Source organism: Equus asinus, chromosome 20, assembly GCF_041296235.1.
Source record: "Equus asinus isolate D_3611 breed Donkey chromosome 20, EquAss-T2T_v2, whole genome shotgun sequence".
Classification (NCBI taxonomy): Eukaryota; Metazoa; Chordata; class Mammalia; order Perissodactyla; family Equidae; genus Equus; species Equus asinus.
Genome location: NC_091809.1, coordinates 81,912,212 through 81,934,259, shown reverse-complemented (window position 1 = coordinate 81,934,259; position 22,048 = coordinate 81,912,212). Strand labels below are relative to the sequence as shown.

Below are 22,048 nucleotides of genomic sequence, written 5' to 3'. Positions count from 1 at the left end.
GGCGAGGGAGTGCTTCAGGAGAAAGATAGGGCTGCTGAGTTGGAAATTCAAGGATGGAGGTATCTGGCTGGTGAGAGAGGAGAGGGAGCTAAGTGCGTGCAGAGGAAGGGCTGCTTAAGGCATATCAGGACCAGCCTGGCGGGAGCAGGTTACTTGATTAGTGACATAGGAAAGGTGTTTTTGGTTAACACGGATCGGCCCGGCAACATGTGGTTACCCATTGTTATACTCGGACCTAAAAGTAGTCTGTGTGAGCTCCTGGGGCATGTTTCACATGTTCAATACATAGTTATTGAAAGAATGAATGGTGAATGAGTTAGCCAGGAGATTGTTCTTTCCTCCTTAAGACTGATAGTTAATGAACTTGTTTCTATGTAAATGTGTGTGTGCCTTTAAATATATATTTAAGTGCATCTTTACATATGTGTATTTAAATGAAGGCTTTAATTGAGTAGAAAAATTATGTATATAGTTGTTTCCAGAAAGTTCCATTCTGTATTTAAGGGGATAACATTCTACCTTTTTGTGGTTGCAAGTAATTGGTTGTGTTCTTATATTAATTTTTTTAAGAACCATAGCAGCTGTTAACCAGTGGACTAGACATTTTTAATGATATTGGCTGCGCTCACTGTACTCTTCAAATGCTGAGAGTGATAAATTGACAAAATAAAATAATTTTACCTTAAGTTGGACATTTTTCCACTGTAAAGTAAAACTAGAAATCCAGTGCCAAAAAAATCTTTCCAAATGAAAAATAAAACAATTGTCTTACATTTATACAGCTTGTTTTAGGGCACAGGAGTGTTTCACATATATTACCTTTTTTCCCTTTGCAAAAGCCCTAAAAGTGTTAGTATGGTTATCCCCATTTTGCATTTAGATAAACTGAGCCTCTTAAGGGTGAGCAAAGAAATTCAGACCCTGATCATCTGGCTCTTAAGTTCAGGGCACCATATTTGCTGGCTTGCCTTTTATCTGTGGCTATGTAAGAACTAAGGATAAATTTAGTACGCTACTTAGTTGAGCATCTTTGATAACTTCTATCTCTTCCTTTATCCTAGTTGTTTTAAAAGATTCACTTTGGCCTTTTACTTTGCATATTTTACTAGTTTAAACTGGCAAATTATTTTCTTCGATTAAAGAAATAAATTGCTTATTCACTAGTGATAGCCTTTTCTAAACCATCACCATGAGTGATGTTTTTTGCTAAGAGAAAAATATTCAAAGAATGCACCTCAACTGAAATGAAATACACAGTGCTTGGTTCAGAGAAGGTAGAATATAAATTCTAACTATTTTTTATGGTTAAGCCTCATAAAATGAATTATGAAAAATAATATATATGAAAAGGGAATTTGGTATGATTTTAGTTGGCATCAAAGGGATCAGTATAGCTTAGATTTAAGCTATTTAAGGAAATGAACTTGAAAAAATTTTTATATGTAAATTTTGGTACCGATTAGAGAAAAGCATTTTAAAGTGCAGACTTGGGTTTTCAGGGAGGATAAAGGTAGTAGCCTAATTAACGTAAACTTATCAAGTGAAAAGCCAAAACCCTAGAATGAAATGAACTGAAATAAATGCAGCATAGCTAAGTGTTGAAGAGCAGGTGCTGTGGGTCTGGACTGCAGGGGTTCAAATGCCAGTTCTGTCACTTTAGCTGTATGACTGGTAAGTTACTTAATCTCTCTGTGCCTCAGTGTGCTCCTCTGTAAAATGGGGATAATAAAAGTAATACCTATAATTATAGGTGTAGTTTTTATCTCTTTGAGTTGTTATGAGGATTAAATAATATTTGTAAAGCACTTAGAATAGTACCTGGAACAGAGTAAGTGCTAAGTGTTCGCTAAATAAATAAAATGCAAAGTTCAGTGTAATGTTTGTGATAAAGAAATCCCATATTCCATAAATGTGAAATGAGGTGAAGATGTGTGGAAGTAGATTATAAGCTGAATGCAAGTTAAGAATAAGTAAGGGCCAGCCCTGGTGGCCTAGTGGTTAAGTTCAGCACACTCCGCTTCAGCAGCCCAGTTTCCGTGTCTGGGCGTGGACCTACACCACTCGTCTGTCAGTGGCCAAAGAAGGGGGGGAAGTTGCCTTGAGTTGTATCAGTGAGAGTACCATGAATAAGGAAGGAAGGGTATTCAGACACCTTGTTGACTCAGTGAGCCTTTAGTTTCAAATTAAGGTGATATTTTTTCTTCCTTTTTTTTTTTCAAAATAGAAGTAACTTTTTTATCATATAAATGATCCAATCCCAGTATCAATTTGTTTTAAAATACAGAAAAGCATTAAGGAAAAAAATTAAAGCCAGTGGGGTTCTTCTACTCAGAGATAACCATTGTGATATTTTTGTGAACATCTTTCCAAACATCTGTGCGAATATACATGTATAAGTTGAATAGGTAAAATATTACATACATGGTTTCATACTGTGCACCCTGTTGTGTTCCTACTTTTTTTTGTTGTCCTTCTTTTTGTGTATGTGTGTGTGTGAGGAGGATTGGCCCTGAGCTCACATCTGTGGCCAATCTTCCTCTTTTTTTTTCTCCCCAAAGCCCCAGTGCATAGATGTATATCCTAGTTGTAGGTCATTCCACTTCTTCTATGTGGGATGCCACCACAGCATGGCCTCGTGAGCGGCGTGTAGGTCCACGCTCAGGATCCAAACCAGCAAACCCCAGGCCGCCGAAGTGGAGGACACTAACTTAACCACTCAGCCCCAGGGCTAGCCCCTTCCCTACTTTTTTCATTTAGCTATATTGTGAGGATAGTTTTGTGTTGATGAATATAGTTCTATAAAATTTTGTTTTCTGCATTACATTCTGTTGTATGGCCATACTGTAATAAACAGTTTCCTTGTTGATGGACGTTTAGATTGTTTACAAGATTTCCCTGTTATGAACAACATTGCAGTGAGGAAGCATCCTTCTGCTTAGCTATTCACACCTGTGCTCAGTTATTTCTTTAGGATAAATACCTAATTGCTGGCTCAAAGAATATACACATTTTAAAGTTTGACATTTCTTTTTCTTTACCCTCTTGCCAATATTGTGTGTTATTAACCTTCTTTATATGAGAGAAGAAAGTATTTCTCTGCTTTTATTTCTAGCTCTGATTATTACTGAATGTTATGTGTTACATATATTTATTTGTTGTTTCAAGATATTTTGTGAACACCCAATACACTTTTGATATATATGCCTTTTTAAAAATTATAGGTAGAGAGGCCAGCCCAGTGGCATAGCAGTTAAGTTCACACGTTCTGCTTCAGTAGCCTGGGTTCACTGGTTCGGATCCCAGGTGCAGATCTACGTACTACCTGTCAAGCCATGTTGTGGTAGGTGTCCCGCATATAGAGTAGAGGAAGATGGGCACGGATGTTAGCTCAGGGCCAGTCTTCCTCAGCAAAAAGAGGAGGATTGGCAGCAGTTGTTAGCTCAGGGCTAATCTTCCTCAAAAAAAAAAAAAAATTATAGGTAGACTGTGGAACCTCCAAAATGAATAAGATCTAAGGAAATAATGCATTGGCCTTGCAACTAAGTGTGAAGAATTTGCTAAGTCACAGACTTGTGTCAGTCTTTATTTCTGTTTTTACCTCCTTTTTTCGCCCAGTCCTCTCTAGGATTGTCAGTTCCCTTGCTATATAAAGGTGGTCTATGGCAGTAGGGCAAAGGCTGGACTGAAGACAGCTTTTGGAGGAAGCATGTAAACTCCCTCTCCCACTGCCGGGTCATTTCCTCATTCTTTTCCTCTGTTTGGCACTTTTCGTATGCTGTTAAATGTTTCCTTTCTTTCATTTGAGTCCTACAACTCGAGTGACTATTTCTGTTTACTCTCTCGATGTTTCTGTGGCTCCAGGTAGAGCCGATTGATCACTTACTCTGTGCCAGGCGCTGGGCTGGGCGCTGGGAGACAGGGATGAATAGGACTTGTTCCTACACTCGGCGCTCACCTTCTAGCTGGGGAGTCAGTACAGTGTAGTGTGTGCTGATGATAGATACGTGAAGAGTTCTCTGCGACATAGTCCTGAAGGAAGCTTTCCGGCCGGGCCTGTAAAGCTGAGTCACGGTTTGCTCTGAAAGAAGCAGAGGAGAGGGAAGTGGAGACGGGAAAGTGACGACTCCCGGACAGAGGCAGCAGTGTGAGCAAAGCTCGGAGGCGACATAGCTGCTGGGATCAGTCAGTGTCTGTCCTCTAGGCTTCTTGTTGATGCACTCTGTTCCTGGGCAATAAAGCCCCTTCTCACTGTTTCCTTATCTGCATTGAATGACTGCCACACGCTCCCCTTTTCTGGGTCATTACGTTTTTAATCAGGTGGAATATTGCATTCCTGGAATGCTTCCCCCAAATTTAGTGGTATTCTTTCCGTTTTGCTATTAGTAAACTGATACGATATTTTACACTCACAGTGGAATAAACTGAGACCATTTTAGAACTGTATAAAAAATGTGGTGCTATATATTCAAGGTATTAAAACAAAAAGTACAAATCTCCTTTTATTCTATTCATCCTTATGAAAACAGAAACTGAGTCAGGCTTTGACTCAGCTGGATTAAGCATGGTAGATTGGGTTTTGAGTATTAAACTTTTATCTCTTCTCTCTTGCTCAGTATAATAGTTCTACAGATTAACAATAATGTTTACAGCCTCGCATTGTGCAGGTCACAGGGCTCTTTTCCTTATAGTCTCCCATAACCCTATGAGTTAGAGGATTACCATTGCCTTCTTTTGCTCAGGGAAACTCAGCTTTGGAGAAGTTCAGTGCAGTGCCACACGGTCACACAGATCTGTTAAGTGGGAGAGCCAAAACTTGAACCTAGATCTTCTGATTCAGAACCCAGGATCTCTAGCTTTTAGGGGAGAACAGCACAGTTGATTTGAAATTCTAGATTTTGGAACTTATATTATATTTTGCTAATTTATCTTTTTTTTTAACAAAAGAGGGAGAAAAGACAATTATCCTCTCCTACAGACTCACAGTTATGTGTGGATAGACACAAATGAAAGTCCTATATTTAGAACAATGGCTTTGGAGATAACCTGTATAGGTTGTCAGTTTAAAAGATGTGTACTATATTACAAACTCAGCCTTGTCACTGTCGTCCAGTCGGTTCTGACTCCTAGCGCCCCTGTGGACAGCAGAGCGGAACCCTGCCCAGTCTTTTGCGCCATCCTCTCACCCTCTGGTTCTATCTCAGACAGTGCTCTGCTGGTAGTCATAGGCTTTTCATGGCTTTGTTTTTTCGGAAGTGGGCGACCAGGTCCTTCTAGTCTGGAAGCTCCTTTGAAACCTGTCCACCATGGGTGACCCTGCTGGTATCTGAAATAGTGGTAGCATCGCTTTCAGCATCACAGCAACACACAGCCGCCACAGTATGACAACCCGCAAGTGGGTGATGTGGTTCCCTGACGGGGCCCCGGGCCGCAGCACTGAGCACTGAATCTTAACCACCAGACTACCAGGGCTGGCCAAACTCAGGCTAGCATTTTGCATTTAAATAACTTGGGTAGATACAATGGAAGGAAGGAAATTTTGTCATCCACGATCTCCGAAAAAGGTGGATAAAATGGTTTAGTAGAAAGAATATCATGCCAACAATTAGAAGTTTTGGTGAACTTGGTAATGCCTTGGGCACCTGGTTTCTTTCTGTTGGGCCTCAGTCTTCTCATCTCAAGAATACAGGGCTTGGGCCTCATGTACTCTGAGGTCCATATCAGTCCTAGTATTCTTTGAATCTATGCTTCTTAACTTCACCATTCATATTTCAGTCTGTTCATTATTGTTTTTTATCATCAAGTTCAAGTTTTTTTACTTACTACATGACCAAAAAGATTTTAAGATTCTCTAAGATAAATTGACAAACAGTATGATGTGCGTTGGTGACTTTGTTTATAGAAAATAAGCAGAGATTTATGGAGTACCATACCAGGTAAATAACGGGTCAATGTAAGTCCAATACAATACGAATTTATAATAATACCAATAATAGCACCATCCATTTATGTAATGCTTTCACACAAAAAGCTCATACACTGATCCTCACAATTTCTTCTCTAAAGTGAATTTAATAATTTTCACCTTTGATTTAGTAGTTCTTAGGAACTCTATAATAAGGAAATAATTTTAACTTCCTGAAAGCAGTTAAAAGACACTTATCATAACTGAAAATAACTGTCTAGGGGTAGGTTAAATAAACTGAGGAATGTCCACAGTCCTTAAAATTTTTGTGAAGATTAAGTAATAGAAATACATTTGTTATTAGTGGAGAAAGCAGAGTGTGAAATTAAATGTATGCTATGATTACAGTTATTAAAATGAGTTTTAAAGGCACCAAACATTTACTGTTTATATAGGGGAAAAAAGACTGCTCACATGTATTCCAAAATTGTATTATATGTTTGTTTTGTGGAATTTGGGGTAATCTTTCTGCTTTTTATTTCTTATTCTTTTTATTGAGTACATATTGCTTTTATAATAAAATGTGTGTGTATATATAGAATAATAATTTTTTTCAGATAAAAACTGAGGCCCAGTGAGGTTTCTTGACATTCTTAAAATGGCACAAGCGCTTCGTGGTGAACCTGAGACGAGAAACCAGGTTTCTTAATCTGTCTGTGAGTGCCGGGCTTCTGCCATCAAATTAGAAGACATGCCAGCAGATGCTAAGATTTTAGCTATAAAGGAGTTGCCTGGATACATTTTTTTTCTTGATACTGTGTATTTCCCCTTTTTAATTCACTAATTCTTAGTAAAATTAACAAAATTAACATTAATTTTTCCTACTTTCTAAAATACAGCTGTGTTCCCCTGGCTGAGTAGGTTTTAGGGCAGTCTAAGGTGGTTAGGAGCACAGGGACAAACGGACATGGGTTCAATTCTGGGTTCACTGTTGCCATTTGATAATTGTGATGTTGTATAAGAACTTTCTCTCTGGGCCTCTGGGTCCTTATTTATATAATGGGACTTACAAAGCTCTATTGTACAAAATAAGGTGGTGGTTGGCTTTTTGTAAACTGCTCTAAAACATTCTATCTTTGTCCCCACTGCGTTCATATTTATAGATAATAGCATCTCAGTGTTTCCAGACTGCCTTGCAAGGCAGGTCAATGTCTTAGAAAGAGCCCGAGATTGTGTTCTAGCTTCAGAGTTGCCTCTCTTTGCTTCTCTAACTCAATGTGCCTCCCTTACTGTGACATCAGGCGAGTCTCTCCATCTTTCTAAGCCCTAGGTCCTTCTTCTAAAATAAGGAAGATGTAGTGAGTAATGTCTGTGTTTCCTTCTACAGTAGTGCTCTGTGATTCTGCTCAATCTTGTTTTGAGCATATACATGATTGAAGAAAACATCATAAATTCATTACTCTTGAAGTAGAGGTGATGGGAGTGTAAATTGATAAGATCATTTTAGAAAACGATTTCGCATTACCTAGTGAAGTTGAAGACATGCACATGAGAATGTTTATGGTAGCATTATTCATAATAGCCAAAGACTGGAAACCACTTAAAATCTGTCAACAATATGTTTATCGTTAATCATGATTTATTTATGTAATTGAATACTGTGCAGCCATGAAACCATAGCTATCTGCAATGATAAGGATAAATTTTACAAACATAATGTTGAGTAAAAGAAACAAAATGAAAGAGAATCTCCACAATGTATTTATGTATAATTCAAAAATAGGCAAGATTAAACCATACTGTTAGGGGTGAAAAACTATACAATGAGAAAGGGAGAGAGATGGGGTTATAATGAGAAAGGGGCTCACGGGAGCTTCTAGGGCACCAGAAGCATTTTTTCTTTTTTTTTTTTTAAAAGATTGACACCTGAGCTAACAACTGTTGCCACTCTTCTTTTTTTTTCTGCTTTTTCTCGCAAAATCCCCCCAGTACATAGTTGTATATTTTAGTTGTGGATCCTTCTAGTTGTGGCATGTGCGATGCCACCTCAGCATGGCCTGATGAGCGGTGCCATATCCACGCCCAGGATCCGAACCGATGAAACCCTGGGCCGCCGCAGCCAAACGCGCGAACTTAACCACTCGGCCACAGGGCCCGGCCCAGCGTTCTGTTTCTTGACTGAGTAGTGGGTACACAGGGGTTTGCTTTATAAGATCCTTTAAACAATGCATATATGTGTTGTAAGCATTATGCTATATGCATGCTATATCTTGACATTAAAAAATTATAACAGTAAAAAATGTATGTGTGACACCATTTCATTGAATTCTTGTAGTCTCTGAGAAATATTTGCATTACTAGGGACTTGATATTTCATTGTCATATACCGGAAGAAAAAGAATTTGAACTAGTGCATTTGGAAGTTTGTCTTATCTTCAAAATAAGAATGTCTGCTTTTGTTGATTACCTATATACAAAGCACTTTTTATTCCTTATCTCTGATCTTCACTATAACCCTTTCAAGTTTTTTATTATTATCCTCATATTACAAAAGAGGAAAGTGAGGCTTGGGGTAATTAAATAATTCCTTGGTAGAGAAGGAATTTTAAATAAATCACTGAAACATATCTGCGTGGAGTATTTTTGATATTTTTTTCTCCATGTTATGGAAAGATAAATTGGGAATGACGTTTGTGACCATTTTTAAGTATATGTGATTTAAAAATAAGCTCTGAATAAGTGAATTGACTGAGTTTGGGATAGGTATCTTTTCTTTAAAATTTTCCTAAAAGTATGGAAGATTTCCCAGGTGTCTAGTAGTAAATGACTTTGTGGGTATTTGGCCATTTACCACTTGTAGGTCAAGCCCCTGCACTGAGTGTTAAAATTGAACCTAATTGGAAGAGAAAGTGAGAGAAACAGTGTCTACGTTTTTAATATACTAATTGTGGTGGTCACTTTATCCAAAGTTTGCTGAACTAACCACGAAAAGGAAATTACTTTGTATAGCCAAGCCAAAAAAGAGTTTTTTAGGTTTAGTTTGTAAGTCACTTAGGATTCTTCTTAAAGGCTTGTGAACCTTTGCCTTCTTTTGATAAGCCTTGGGAATGACAGGCCGCTGAGAATGAAGTCATCTGAGCGGAATGTGCCTATGTCTTAAAATCTGATAAACATCACTTCATGGTATTTAGGAGATTAAGAGAGACTTAAAACACGTAAATGTTACTTTCGGGTTGTTACAGCCGACGAAGCCTGTGGCCCAGCTATCAAAACAGCTCAGCTTCAGGGAGTTCCAAGCAGTGGCCTTAGCCAAAGTGGTTAGCCCTGCTTGAGGGCCGACTGCACTGTCTTTGGAGCCGACCTTTAACTTGTGATAAAGAACATAATTGTTTCATCTCTGAGGCACATTTGTGTGTCCCTTCGCCCCGACATTAATTCATCATTTGCTTTATAGTAATTCCACTCAGACGTCATCATCAAGCTGCATTGGAGGCTACTAAAGGATGTGAGTGGATGTGTTTCCTAATCAGTGACATTAGTTTATATCTCCTTATTAAGATACCCATTAAACTCGTACCAGGAGAGATAACATGAACACTAATGCACTTTACATCTTCCATCAGTGCTTTTTTATTTATTTCTATAAAGGAGTTATTAATATCTGAATTTGAGTCCAAGAGAATGCAGAGCTTTTAGTGATGGTCTAAGATCTTTTATTCTGCTAAGACTAGAAGATGTGAAAAGCAAAGATATTTGTTATTATGTTGTCATTTTTATTTTCTTTCCTTCTGTAAAACATAGCTATTAAAATATACATAATATCATTTATTTTTAAAGCTAGTTAATATCTTACTTTTATATAATCTCCTTTTCTAAACAAAATATATTATCCTAGTTTCCCTGTACTTTATAAGTGATCTGGGTTTTCTAATTTTAGTCTGAAACTCAGAATATATACAGTTTGGGATACCTTTTGGATATATCAGCCAAAAAATATAATTGAATGTACTATACTAGACTCTGGGTGCGGGGTTATGAAAGAAATTGCCCCATATGAAAAATAGTCCACATGTATATAAAATCTCATTCTTCTGGTAAATTCCCCACCACATGACCTTAACCAGAATATATATTCAGTAAATATTTCTTCAATTCTGTTCGTTATCATGTCCATTTGAGACAGTTAGCAAAGTTGCTAATGTGACTTGCCCTTTGAGGAATCCGTCAATTACTGCCTTCGGAGGCTTTGGCCCCACCGTCGTAGCCTGGTGCCCTTATGTTTTGCTTGGGGTTTTTGCTGTTATTACTTTTTCAGAACTGGAAATATGAGGTTAATAATACCAAGTGGCAATTTTGCAAATCTGCTAGCACACGCACTTGTATTAGTCTCACTACCAGCATCATTACCTTCCAGCTCTGGTCCTTATGCTTGACATATTATCCCAGGTGCAGAAAGAGAAAGTTAGACAGTGGTAGCCTTTTTAATTTGCTCCTTGTATCGGGCTTCCTTTACTGAGAGTAAAATAGAATGTCTTAGATTCACTGTGGTTAATTTTATACTAACATTTTCTTCCCCCAAAACAGTCACACAGTTCAATACCAGTCTCCACATTCACTCACTGCTTTAGTGTGGCTTCAACAGGAAGCAGGCTCCAAGAGGAGATTTGATGGACAGAAGATTTGTTGGAGGAGGGAGTGGAGGAAGGTGGGAAGAGCTTTCAGACTGCACTGCAGGTATGACGCTTCTAGAAGGAGAGAGAAGGAAGGAGGACTGGGTAGGAAGAGTCTCGGACTGCAGCTCAGTTCTGAGAAGGGTGCATCTAGGTTAATGGGAAGTCTTCAAGCCAAAGTTGCGCATTGAAGGAGTCCCATGTCTCCCCCGCATAGGCCTGCCTTGGCTCCACTGCTGTGCACCGTCGTTGGCTGGGAGCAGCCTGCAGGAAGGGTGGCATGAATGCAGTGAGAGTCCAGAGCTGCAGATGCTGAAGCCTTTAGTCAACTCTACTCCCCACCACAGGAGATCTGAGGGGCACGTTTCATGGCGTCCAGACTAGTTGCATGACTTAAGATAAGTTTAGCACCTTTCTGAACCTCAATTCAGCATGGCAGTACTGCCAACACAGGGTTATTATAAAGGTTAAATAAAATGATATATGTAAAAACCTTGGAACATATTAATACTTGATAATTGTTAGTTCCCTTTATGTCCCCGTGTCTATTAGCATGTGATTATTTCAAATAGTCTAACTTGCTTTCCTTAGAAAAACATCATTAGGGTATAAATTGCACTGAGGTTGTCTATACGAGTGCTGCTCAAAGTGTGGTCCACAGGCCAGCAGGCCATCTGCTGTCCACATAGCTGCTTGTTATCAGTCTGCAGCAAGATAAGGAGCTTGTACCAAATGTGAATCAGCTATGTCACTGAACACACGGCTTAGTTCAGATGCAATTTTTTTTTCCTGTGAAGACATTCTCAGTGAACGAAGCAGTGCATTTATTATATTCTGCCACAAGTCCTTATTTGTTACATACTGGCACTTTGAATGGCATTGGGGTTTAGTCAAATATAAAACGCAAAATATAAGATCCTTTCAAAAACCAGATTTTCTTGAGCCAGCCTGGTGGCGCAGTGGTTAAGTTCGCATGTTCCACTTCGGCGGCCCGGAGTTCGCTGGTTCAGATCCCGGGTGCGGACATGGCACCACTTGGCACACCATGCTGTGGTGGGCATCCCACTTATAAAAAGTAGAGGAAGATGGGCACAGATGTTAGCTCATGGCTAATCTTCCTCAGCAAAAAGAGGACGATTGGCAGCAGATGTAGCTCAGGACTAATCTTCCTCAAAAAAAAAAAAATAAAAATTTAAAAAGCTTAAAAAACAGATTTTATTTTTCATTATATATGGGGCTTTATCATATGTATTTCTGCTTGTCTGCTACAGAGCAAACCACTCTAACCTGAGCATTGACCATTCATGTTACTTATGTCAGTGGCAGCCAGCGGCACCTCTAGCGTTTGTCAGTTTCAGGTCCTGTGATTAAATATCAAAGTAGGCATATTTGTCCTTGCCGTATTTCCAGGGCTTTTTCCCAGCTCATCTATCAGCTTGTGATTATTGAGCTCCTGCTACCTGCCAGATACCATGTGCCTGCTGAGGCCCAGTGTTCTCATGCTGGCCTGTTAGAACCTTAAGCCTCCAGGTTGTGATGGCCCACCAGAATCCACTTTCCCTCCCAGTTCCAGGGTCCTCAGAGTCCCTTTCCCTCAGTAAGCAGGTAGGTCACCACGTAAGAGGAAATTAATCTGATTTAAAATAAGTAATACAAAGACGACTTGCCTTCTAGTTATGTATTTGTAGTGTAAGATGTGAGCCTGTTAATGGAACTATATAAGGTATATTTTTGAAGTGTGGATGTCCTAGCTTAATCTATGGGCCAGAATCTTTCTTTAGTTCTTTTCACCATGTATTCCAGAAATACTTGTCGTCACACATCTGTAGAGCTGCTGACCTCTGCCCTGAAGTGGGTGTCGGATTTTCCCACAGCCTTTTACTTTGTTTGGTAACTTCTTCTGTGGAATAAACTTGGATGGGGAGACACAAATCCAGGAGCCAATCAGACCTGTTCCTTGTATGTTTGTGGATTTAGAGTCTTGGTTGTGTGTCATTTTTAATTGGAGGTATCCCTTCGTATTTGAAACTAGTTAGATGGAGATGTGGTGTAATTTTTCCTATGTGTTCCCAGATCTTTGATGGCTTGTTAACATGATCGCAGTAGACTAGGAATACCCTAGTCTACTAAGTGCATGTTTCATAACATTAAAGCATCCCAAGAGTAAGTTAATATAAAGTAATATTTTACCAAGGTCATAAGTGATTTAACATGGAAGACCATATTTTATCCTAACCATAACAGACTTAACAAAACCTAGGGAGACAAATTGCTAGTTTAGAAATGATCTGAACTCGTTTTTCCCAAAAAAACAAAAACCCACGAGATCGAGTATATATGGCAACGGGCATCATTTCATTGATCCCCAAGGTGGTGGCTCTAGCAGCAGCTATTGTAACAGGCTTTGTTTTCATTATTGCACTGTTCAGTCAGTCATCCAAATTCTAGCCATTTCTGTTTACAGCAAGAAATAGCATCCCAGCCCAGGCAGCGCAGCTAGTCATACCTTTTTATTGATGTAATTTGACTTATTTTGGTTCCTTTCCTAGTGTCTAGCATTTTGTGAAGCCCTAACATAAATTATTGGCTAGTATAACCCACTGCATCACCTTCACGCAGACATTTGCTGCCTGTGCAGTTTCTTAATTTTCAAGTGTGAGAGATTTATTTTTCCTTAGTGAGTCCTAATGTTTCTGCACACGCGCACACAGATACTTGCTTATGAATGTGTGTGGGTACTTAGGAATGCCAACGAGAAAGTTAGCTGTATTCTTGGTTAATTCCTGCATGAGATTCTGGAGAAATCTTTAAGCCTATAGATACTTGTTACTATGTTCTTAAATTGACCTGATCATGAATAGTATGGTAGTATTTTAAAATTTTGTTCCAGTTTCGCATGTTTTTCCTAGGAATTCTGACTGATCAGAACTCTGTACACTTGATGTCCTCAGTGAATACTTACTGACTGCATAACTGACCAATTGATATTCTATAAGCCAGTGCAAACGGCTGAGACATTAGCAGAAATACTGGGTGTCAGTCAAGGCGTTTCAGTCCTCGTAGCACCCAGTAAGATAGATGAAATTGTCTCCACTTTACAAGTGAGCACTTCGGAAGCTGAAAAAAATTAAACATCTTGCCCAAAGTCATACAATTGCTAAGTGAAGGATCAGGATACTTTATCAAAAGATTTTTATGTACGTTATTTTATTTCATCCTTTTAACAGCCCTTAAGCGCTTCTGTTCCCGTTTTAGAACTGAGTAAAGAGGTTTAGTAACTTAACCATGGTCACTGTAATGGGCCTGGTTCAGTTCAGGACTATCCTCTGATTCCCTGATAGTCCTTTGCGTTTGTAAACGTTGATAGGCCAGTAACGGCATTGGTCACACCCTTGTGGTGCCCTTGTGGTTTCTCAGTCACTGGTTGTTGTTGAGACTCTTCACTGCCTCCCCGGAAGAGTCACAGCTCAAATACTTGGAATTCAAGTCAGCACACTTATAATGAGAAGAAACAACAAAGGGGGGCGGGGGAAAGCCTTGCAAATCTATTCATGTCAACCCCTTGCTTAAGAAACCTTTTAATACCATAGGCTAGCTTCCCATGACCCTTCCCCCTAAAAAAATAAAAATAAAGTAATAACTTTAGCATAGCAAAGGCTTCACATTATCTATCTTCTTCCTCCCTTTTCAGCCTCACCTCCTGCTGCCACTTACCCCAAAACCCCTGCCACTGGCCCTTTATGCCAGGAAAGCTGAACTACTCCACTGAGGTGAGGCCCTCCTTCTGCTTTTGCTTTTATCCTCCCTTTGCCTAAAGTCTCCCCGTGGTCTGTGTGCTAAACTCCTCCTCGTTCTCCACTCTCCGGCCAGGCCGCCTTCCCTTCTACGGATCCTTGCTTTACCCTCCTGAACAAATTTATCGTTCATCTGCTGTTCTCCCTGCTGAACCCAGTCAGTCAAATATATCAATATTCTTAGATGTCTCTTATTATTTACTGTGTGTGTATGTCTCCCCTGCTGGACTGGTAAACTCTTTCAGGCCCAGAGACTGACGTTTACTCATCCCTTTGTCCTAACACGGTACGTAGCACATAAAATGCACTTAGGAAAGGTTTGTGCATCAAAGGTAGAATGAATCGGTGACCTTCCTACTTGGATGAAGGACTAAGAATTCAACACTAAAAGGAATGGCCTGCCATTTGAAAGGAGAGGGAGAATGTACATTTGTGTCAGACGAAATTACTGTCTTCACTTATCAATGTGCTTGGCTTTCCATGTCTTCAGGAAGATAATGGAGGCCTTTGAGAAGTGAAGTGAGATTAAGGAGAAATTATACAGTAAGTCTGCATTTTCCCCAAAACATACGCCTTTGGTAATAAGTTGTTATAAGTTATTGAGTGCCTTTTTCACTGCTTCTAGTCAAATATAGAGAGCTGACAAATGTTTTCAAAGTGTTATCAGCATTTTCTAATAGTTTGTCTTTCGCTGATAATTTTATTTCATTATTTCAGATACAGTGGTAAGTTACTGCCCTTGTGTGTAATTAAACTAGTGCATTTATAATGGCATCATAGGACAGACTGTTACCAGCTCAACAAGGGTACATGACATGATGACATTTGAAGATCTGAAAATGGAGGGGAAGGGGTTGCGTCTTTAGACAACTCAACCCTAGCGCTCTGTCCATTAACACTTTGGTTTTAGTTTTATAAAAGTTATACATGCTGTTAGTTTAGAGTCAAACAGTTCCTTAAGGCTTATTATGAAAAAAAGTATTTCTCCTTGTTCCCCAAAGGCAACCACTTTCAACAGTTGTAGCAGATTCTCTTAGTATTTGCCTCCAAATCACTAAGTAACCTGATAATATTGCTACTCGTTGGGTTTTGTTTTAGGATTATCACTAATTCCTCCAGTGGAAGCTGAGAATTTAGCTCCCTTTCACCACCTCTTTACTACGTTCATATTCCCTTTCTGTTCCCCCATTCTACCAATGTAGGTTAGTATTTTAGTTACTACATCTATCTAAATCCCACTCAGATAAACCACGTGGTATACTCTGATTACGTTTTTTTCCTAACTAATGTTTTTGTTTTCTTTGGGATTTATGATTGGCGTATTTTTTCTTTGATTAGTTTTTAATGTGATTGTGACTAATTCCACCCTGAACTCTCTACCAGTTATTGGAATCTCCTGTCAGATATATGATGAATTGCATGTCAGGTATTCAATCAATTTCATCTTTGGGAGAAACCTCTTTTGGAGCCTTCTGACCTATTCCAATGTGTCTGATTGCTCTGTGCTTTTATCATAATTCTAGGGATTCTCATCACTTATGTTGAAGTCGTTTCCCAGATAGATCCCATGTCTTACTCTTTCCCTGTTTACTCTCTTGTTTTGTTGGAACACGTCCTCCTATGGCTTCCTAAGAAAGGGTAGATAGAGGTAAATTTGAGTGACTTTGTTAATCTGAAAACACCTTTATTCTTCTTCAGCTGGATATGGAATTTTAGGCTGGAAATAATTTTCCTTCCTAATTTTAAAGTCAGTGCTCAGTGTTTTGAAATTTCGGACTAATGGGCCTTTGTATGGGTTTATTTGTATCCATTGTGCTGGATACTCGGTGGATCTTCCAGTCTGAAAATTCATGTCATTAAGTTCTGGGAAATGTCGTTGAATTATTTCACTGATGATTTCTTCTCCTTTATTTTCTCTTCTCTTTTTCTGGACTACTACTATTTAGAGCCTAGATTTCCTGCACTTACCCTCTAATGTTGTTCTCTCTTCTCTCCTGTTTTCCATCTCTTTGTCTTTTGCTTCTGCCTCCTGAGAGAGATTCCCTTCACTTTATCTTCTTGCCCTTCTGTTTTTCACTTTTCATATTCTGCTTTCATATTTTAAATTTCTCAGAGCTCTTTTTTGCTGAATAGCATCCTGTTGTCTTATGAGTGTAGTATCGTCTCTTATCTATCTGAGCATATTAATGACTTTTTAAATTTTTGGTTTTGGTTTGATCTTGATGTATCTTGCGTTAGAGGCTTTTCTTAGAAGTTTGGTGATACTCAGTTGCATATTTATTTTTAAGAGGAGAGGACTAGAAAGCATTGGAAGCTCTTAGTGTGTGGATAGAGGTTGTCAACTGTGGGGATTACTGTAGGGTAATTCGGCTGGGCTTTTTTCCTTAGGGAACATCTAATATTCTACTTAGGTCCTTCCTCTTGGGCTTGTCAAGGGTCTTTCAGTTATCTGCCTGTAGAGTGCCGGCCTGTGACATGTCTGCCCGTATTCTGGAAGCCGAGTAGGGGAACAAGGACTGACGGTCTCAGCACTGAATATACATATGTTTACTTAATCACCGTGTTTTCAGTACATTGCCTTTGCTCTCAATTGTGCTGATGTTTCCCTCTTCAAAGAATAAAATTCTAGTTTATTTGCTAGGGTGCAAGAGGGGTCATTGCCTGGCTCTGTGGAGTTGGGAGGGGGCCATCATTGCCTGGCTCTGTGGAGTTGGGAGGCGGTCATTGCCTGGCTCTGTGGAGTTGGGAGGGGGTTATTGCCTGGCTCTGTGGAGTTGAGAGGGGGTCATTGCCTGGCTCTGCGCAGTTGGGAGGGGGTCATTGCCTGGCTCTGTGGAGTTGAGAGAAGGTCATTGCCTGGCTCTGTGGAGTTGAGAGGAGATCATTGCCTGGATCTGTGGAGTTGAGAGGGGGTCATTGCCTGGCTCTGTGGAGTTGAGAGGAGGTCATTGCCTGGCTCTGTGGAGTTGGAAGGGGGTTATTGCCTGGCTCTGTGGAGTTGGGAGGGGGTCTGGAGATGATAACTGTCCTATAGATTTCCAACCAGTGTTCCTGTTCTTAACCCCAGTTTTGCTCCCACTTCAAGAAGTACATGGGGCCGCCAGTTGCTGAGCCTTATGGGAGTTACTGAGGGGTAGCTCAGATTGCCCCTCAACTCCCCTCCTCTGACTTAGAACTCAAGTTTGTAAAGTCTGCTAAGTTAGTTATCACTTGTCCGTCCGCTTTTCAGCTTCCAAAATTTTGTTGCTGTTGTGCCCTCTCCTATTCTCTGTCTTTGTTTCATTTGTATATAAGCACACTACGTACGAGGCACAATAATTTAAGACATTACTGTCTTCTCATTAGAAACAGTGGAAGCATGAACATGCCGACTGCTTTTGGAGTTTTAGGAGGTTGCAAAAGTAAACGTATATGTTTAATCTGCCATCTTAACCTACAAGTTCCCCCCCCAAAAAAGTTTTTAAATGGAGGAAGAAGGTTTTTAAAAGGTATAAGAAAACAGTGGGCTTTAAGATGTCCTCTTTATTTTAACTGAATTCAGCCTGATTTTATTGCATTTTCAAAAGTAGAAGAATGAGATCCAGATACAGCTAGTGAATGTCCCAAAGCCACAGCCAGGTTTTTCCGAATATTTGTCGTTTCCTGGCCAAGAATTCAAGTCCACAGAGTCACGGAATTTGGAGATTAGAGACATCTCCTCTGATTTCTAACACTTTTCTACAGTGTTCCTAAGAGCTATTCATCGTGCTTCTTAAAAGTAATTGATGAGGAAGGTATTACCTTCTGAGACAGTTCATACATTTAGACTGTGAAGGGACGGAGGGAAGGAGGGAGGTGGGACTGTCGGTTTTCTCTCTCTGTAATATTTATCGATAACATATAAACATGCTATGAAGAAGGTAAACAGTATCATGGCAGCAGCATCATTTGAAATTCATGGGCTTTAAATCAGATAGCCCAGAGTTTTATTCATTTGGTTAGTTGTTATAACCTTTAGGAATTACTTAACCCTCTCCACCTGTATCTTCGTCTGTGAAGTTTATCAACTTTAAATAAGATGCAGTACTAAAGAACCTGGCAGAGAGCTCGGCACGTAGAAGCTTGTCATTAGATGGTGTCCATTCTTCTTCTCGCCGGTTCAATCGGGGAGAGCTTTTCAGTGCAGAACTTTTGGATGAAACCTGAAAAAAGGGTAAGATTTGAACAGATGAGCCGGAGATGGAAAGGGCTAGACCTTCCAGGTTGAAGGAATAGCATGACAAGGGCACAGCTGTGTCAAAGAAGCGAAGTCTGAGCTTACTTAAGGAATGGCAAGTGCTTCCAGGTGTTTGGATTGCAGAGCACGTGAAAGGAGACCCGTGGCGTGAGGGAGGCCGGGCAGGCCTTGACATGGGCACCTTAGCAATAAACCAGCCAGTGTTCTCACGCCGCAACGCTCAGTGAGACACAGACAAACACAGCTCTTGCGGAGAGTCAGGGACCCCTTCGCTGCTGAAGCTGACTTAGTGTGGCTTTTTAACAGCGCGATCTGATAGAGGTCACAATTGTCATGGAAGTTATTGATAAACCTGAAAAATTGTGTGTTAAATATATAGTTGTTCTACATAAGTCAGAACATAAGTAAAGAATGTATCCAAGGGAAGGAGATAGCTGTCTTCATATTTGAAAGACTGTCGGGGGAAGCAGGAGTAAAATTAAACCTTGCTTATGGATTAAATTAATACAGATAGATAGAAATCAGAAAGGGGAACTTTTTTAGCTCTCATGAGAAATAATATTTTTTAACAGGTAGAACTGTCCAGCAATGGAATGGAAAGCCTGGGAATGAATTATCTAGTCATTAGAGGTGAACATGCTAAAGCTAGATGATTATCAGGGATGCTGTAGAAAACAGATCTGTTCTGTGAAAAGGTGAAACCAAGTGTGCCTGCTAAGCTTATGCTCTTTTCCGTATGATCCTGTGCCTAACCAGGGCTCTTGCTGTCATTTAGGTTGTAAATCTTGCATCAGGCTTTGCCCAGAACATCCTTTCCATGAACTAGGACCTTGACGATGGTCACAAATACCCTGAGGCAGACCTTTCCTTGCGTCAGCACTTTCGGCTGCTTCAGAGACCTCCAGTGGCTTTCACTGGAACAGGCTCCTGATGGTGCCTGAACCAGGGCCTTCTCCACAGTCCTGCTGAACTCAGCGAGACAGTCTTCATCCAAATGAAGCCTTTGGTGCTGCTCCACAGACCTCAAGAGCATCCTCACACCAACAGGAGCCTCCAGACATCTTGATAGAAGGCTTGCCGCCCCTTGTGAACCCTAGTAGCCTGGAACTCTTTCCTTGTCTGAATCGTAACTGAAACCTATAACCCCTTCCAGCAGAAGCTTGTTTTCTGACTCGCCACAGAGCAAGAAGGTGATGGAAGTGGAGGAGGGATGGGCAGTTTGTCCGTTTCTCCAGACCGTTATTTTTCCCTCCTTGTGTAAAACTGTCATCCTTCTTTGAGGCTGTTTACCTGTTCAGCTCTCCGTCGCACCTAGTCACTGTCGTTTGACATGCTGGTGCTTCTTTGGGGCACTCAGAATTTGGAACCTTGCCTAAAGTCTTCCTTTCTAGACTGCTGACTCCCTGGTAACCCTGCGTTGCTCTAGGCTCCTGCCACACTGCTTGCTGTTTCCCAGGTTCTCTTTTGCTTCTGGGCTTTTACACATGCAATTCCTCTGTTTGGAATACGGCTTCCCCACGACCCTCTCACCTAGGAAAATCCAGCTTAGATTGTGTGGCTCAGGAGATTATCACCTCCTTTCCAATGTCCTTGTCTCCCCTAGACTTAGTTAGGTGTCCCTCCTCTGTGTCCTGTAATTTCCTCTAATATGATACTTACTATTCTTTAATATAATTGTTTCTCATTTTTAAGTGACTTTTCGATTATGTTGTGATTACTTTAAAAGCAGAACTGCCTCTTCTTCATTTCAGCCCATGACCTAGTGCATGGCATTGACTGAATGAATACATGATTGCAGCTGCCGGGCTTGTTTGTACCTATACAAGACTGAAAGTCGGACAAAAAGGAGTAGACTCGGTGTTGTTGCCGTCGCCGGTTTCCATAGCCGGCTCGGGTGTGCTGGGCGTCCCCAGTTGATAAACAAGGCCGCTTAGTGCTGTGTGCTCTGCTTTAACCACCAGAGGTTTTGTCCTGTTCTGAACTAGTTATTCGTGTGTTTTCTAGTTTTTCAGTCTGTCTTCCATAAACTTGAGCATCTAAATTTGGCTGTTAGCCTGACAGGATCTTCCAGAATACTTCAGAGAACCATAGTCTCTGGAGAACAAAACCTCAGACTCCCCCCCAAAAAATAGGTAAAGTTAGGGATGCTTCCTCAGTGTCTCTAACCCTTTCCCCCTGAGCACTTCATTAGCCATTGGAGAAGTGTGTCCCAGCGTGCGTTTAATGTTCAAAATATTATTTGCTAACTGAAAACCTCTGTGCCCTTCTGTAGAGCTGTTCCCATTGTGCCTGACATGTAATAGGTACACAAAATGTTACCCGTCCGTCAAGGAACTCAGGCCACTTCTCCCCGTGAATTCACTCCACATTATCTTCAGTTAGAAGGTAGAAGTAATCTTTTCTACTGGTGTTAGTTTTCTTTTCCTTCATAACAAATTACTAGAAATTTAGCAGCTTACACAGCATCCGTTTTTATCTCACAATTCTCTAGGTCAGAAGTCTAGGTGGGCTCATCTGTTGTTTCTGCTCAGGGTCTCACAAGGCCAAAATCAAGGTGTGTTGCTCAGGCTGGGCTCTTGTCTGAAGGCTCTTGGGGAATCATCTGCTTCCAAGCTCATTTAAATTGTTGGCAGAATCCGGTTTCTTGCAGCTGAGGGTCTGAGGTTCCCATTTACTTCCTGGCTTGTGGCCAGGAGCCACTCTGCTCCTAGAGGCCTCCTGCACTCCTTCTCACACCGCCCCGCCATCTGCAGACCAGTAATGCCCCATCGAGCCCTTCTCCCAGTTCAGGGGTCTCTGAGCTTTCTCTTCTGCTGCCTGCCAGAGAAAAGTCTTGCTTTTAGAGGGCTCATGTGATTAAATTAGGCCCACCCAGATTATCTCCCTTTGCCATAAACGTAAAATAATCGAGCATAACACCAGGAGATGAAGGTCACGGGGGCCACCTTAAAATTCTGCCGACCATCCCACCCTTCAAACTCATACAAGGTTGTACTTTCCCTCTAGGTTCACTAGTTATCATTCGTTTAAGAGGTGACCTCCTTCAGGGTAGCATCCACAGCTTAGTCATTTGGGGATACCCCATCATACCTTGCACACCTTGCCCGTAGTAGGTATTCAGTGCATATCTAATGAGTCACTTTTTGTTAAATGAATTGTGAGATCAAAAGATGAGTAAAATTGTTCCAGACTAAATTGTAAGAACATCAGTCCCGTTGGAGGAGCAATGTGCACTTGACGGTTCATTGCCGTTTTTGTTTTTCTTTCTCCTTTTTTGAAGCTACATTTATTTATCATCAACCAAAGAGACTAAACAGTGGACACATGGGCTTGGACTCTAATGCAATTCAAAGGAAGTAAGAAGAATTCCACAAAAAAACTTAAAAGGCATGAAGTAGATGTAATAGTGAAATTAATATTTTAAGGGAAAAATGAGAGAAAAGAGCATTCTGGAAACTGTGTTCCA

The 22,048-nt window shown here is 40.4% G+C and overlaps 1 protein-coding gene across 10 annotated transcripts in view; it reads left to right on the top strand.

The window, feature by feature from the left end:
• Window positions 1–22,048, top strand: part of UVRAG (UV radiation resistance associated) — a 309,656-nt gene that overhangs the window by 251,563 nt on the left and 36,045 nt on the right. The window contains exon 14 of one of the 10 annotated variants that reach the window (XR_011495820.1): window positions 14,264–14,342. The exons of 8 other annotated variants lie outside the window; for them this stretch is intronic. The gene's annotated coding sequence lies outside the window, so the exon portion shown is untranslated. Of the gene's footprint in view, window positions 1–10,486; window positions 10,637–14,263; window positions 14,343–22,048 lie in introns of all 10 variants that reach the window. One more of the 10 variants, XR_011495819.1, reaches the window with a different exon arrangement.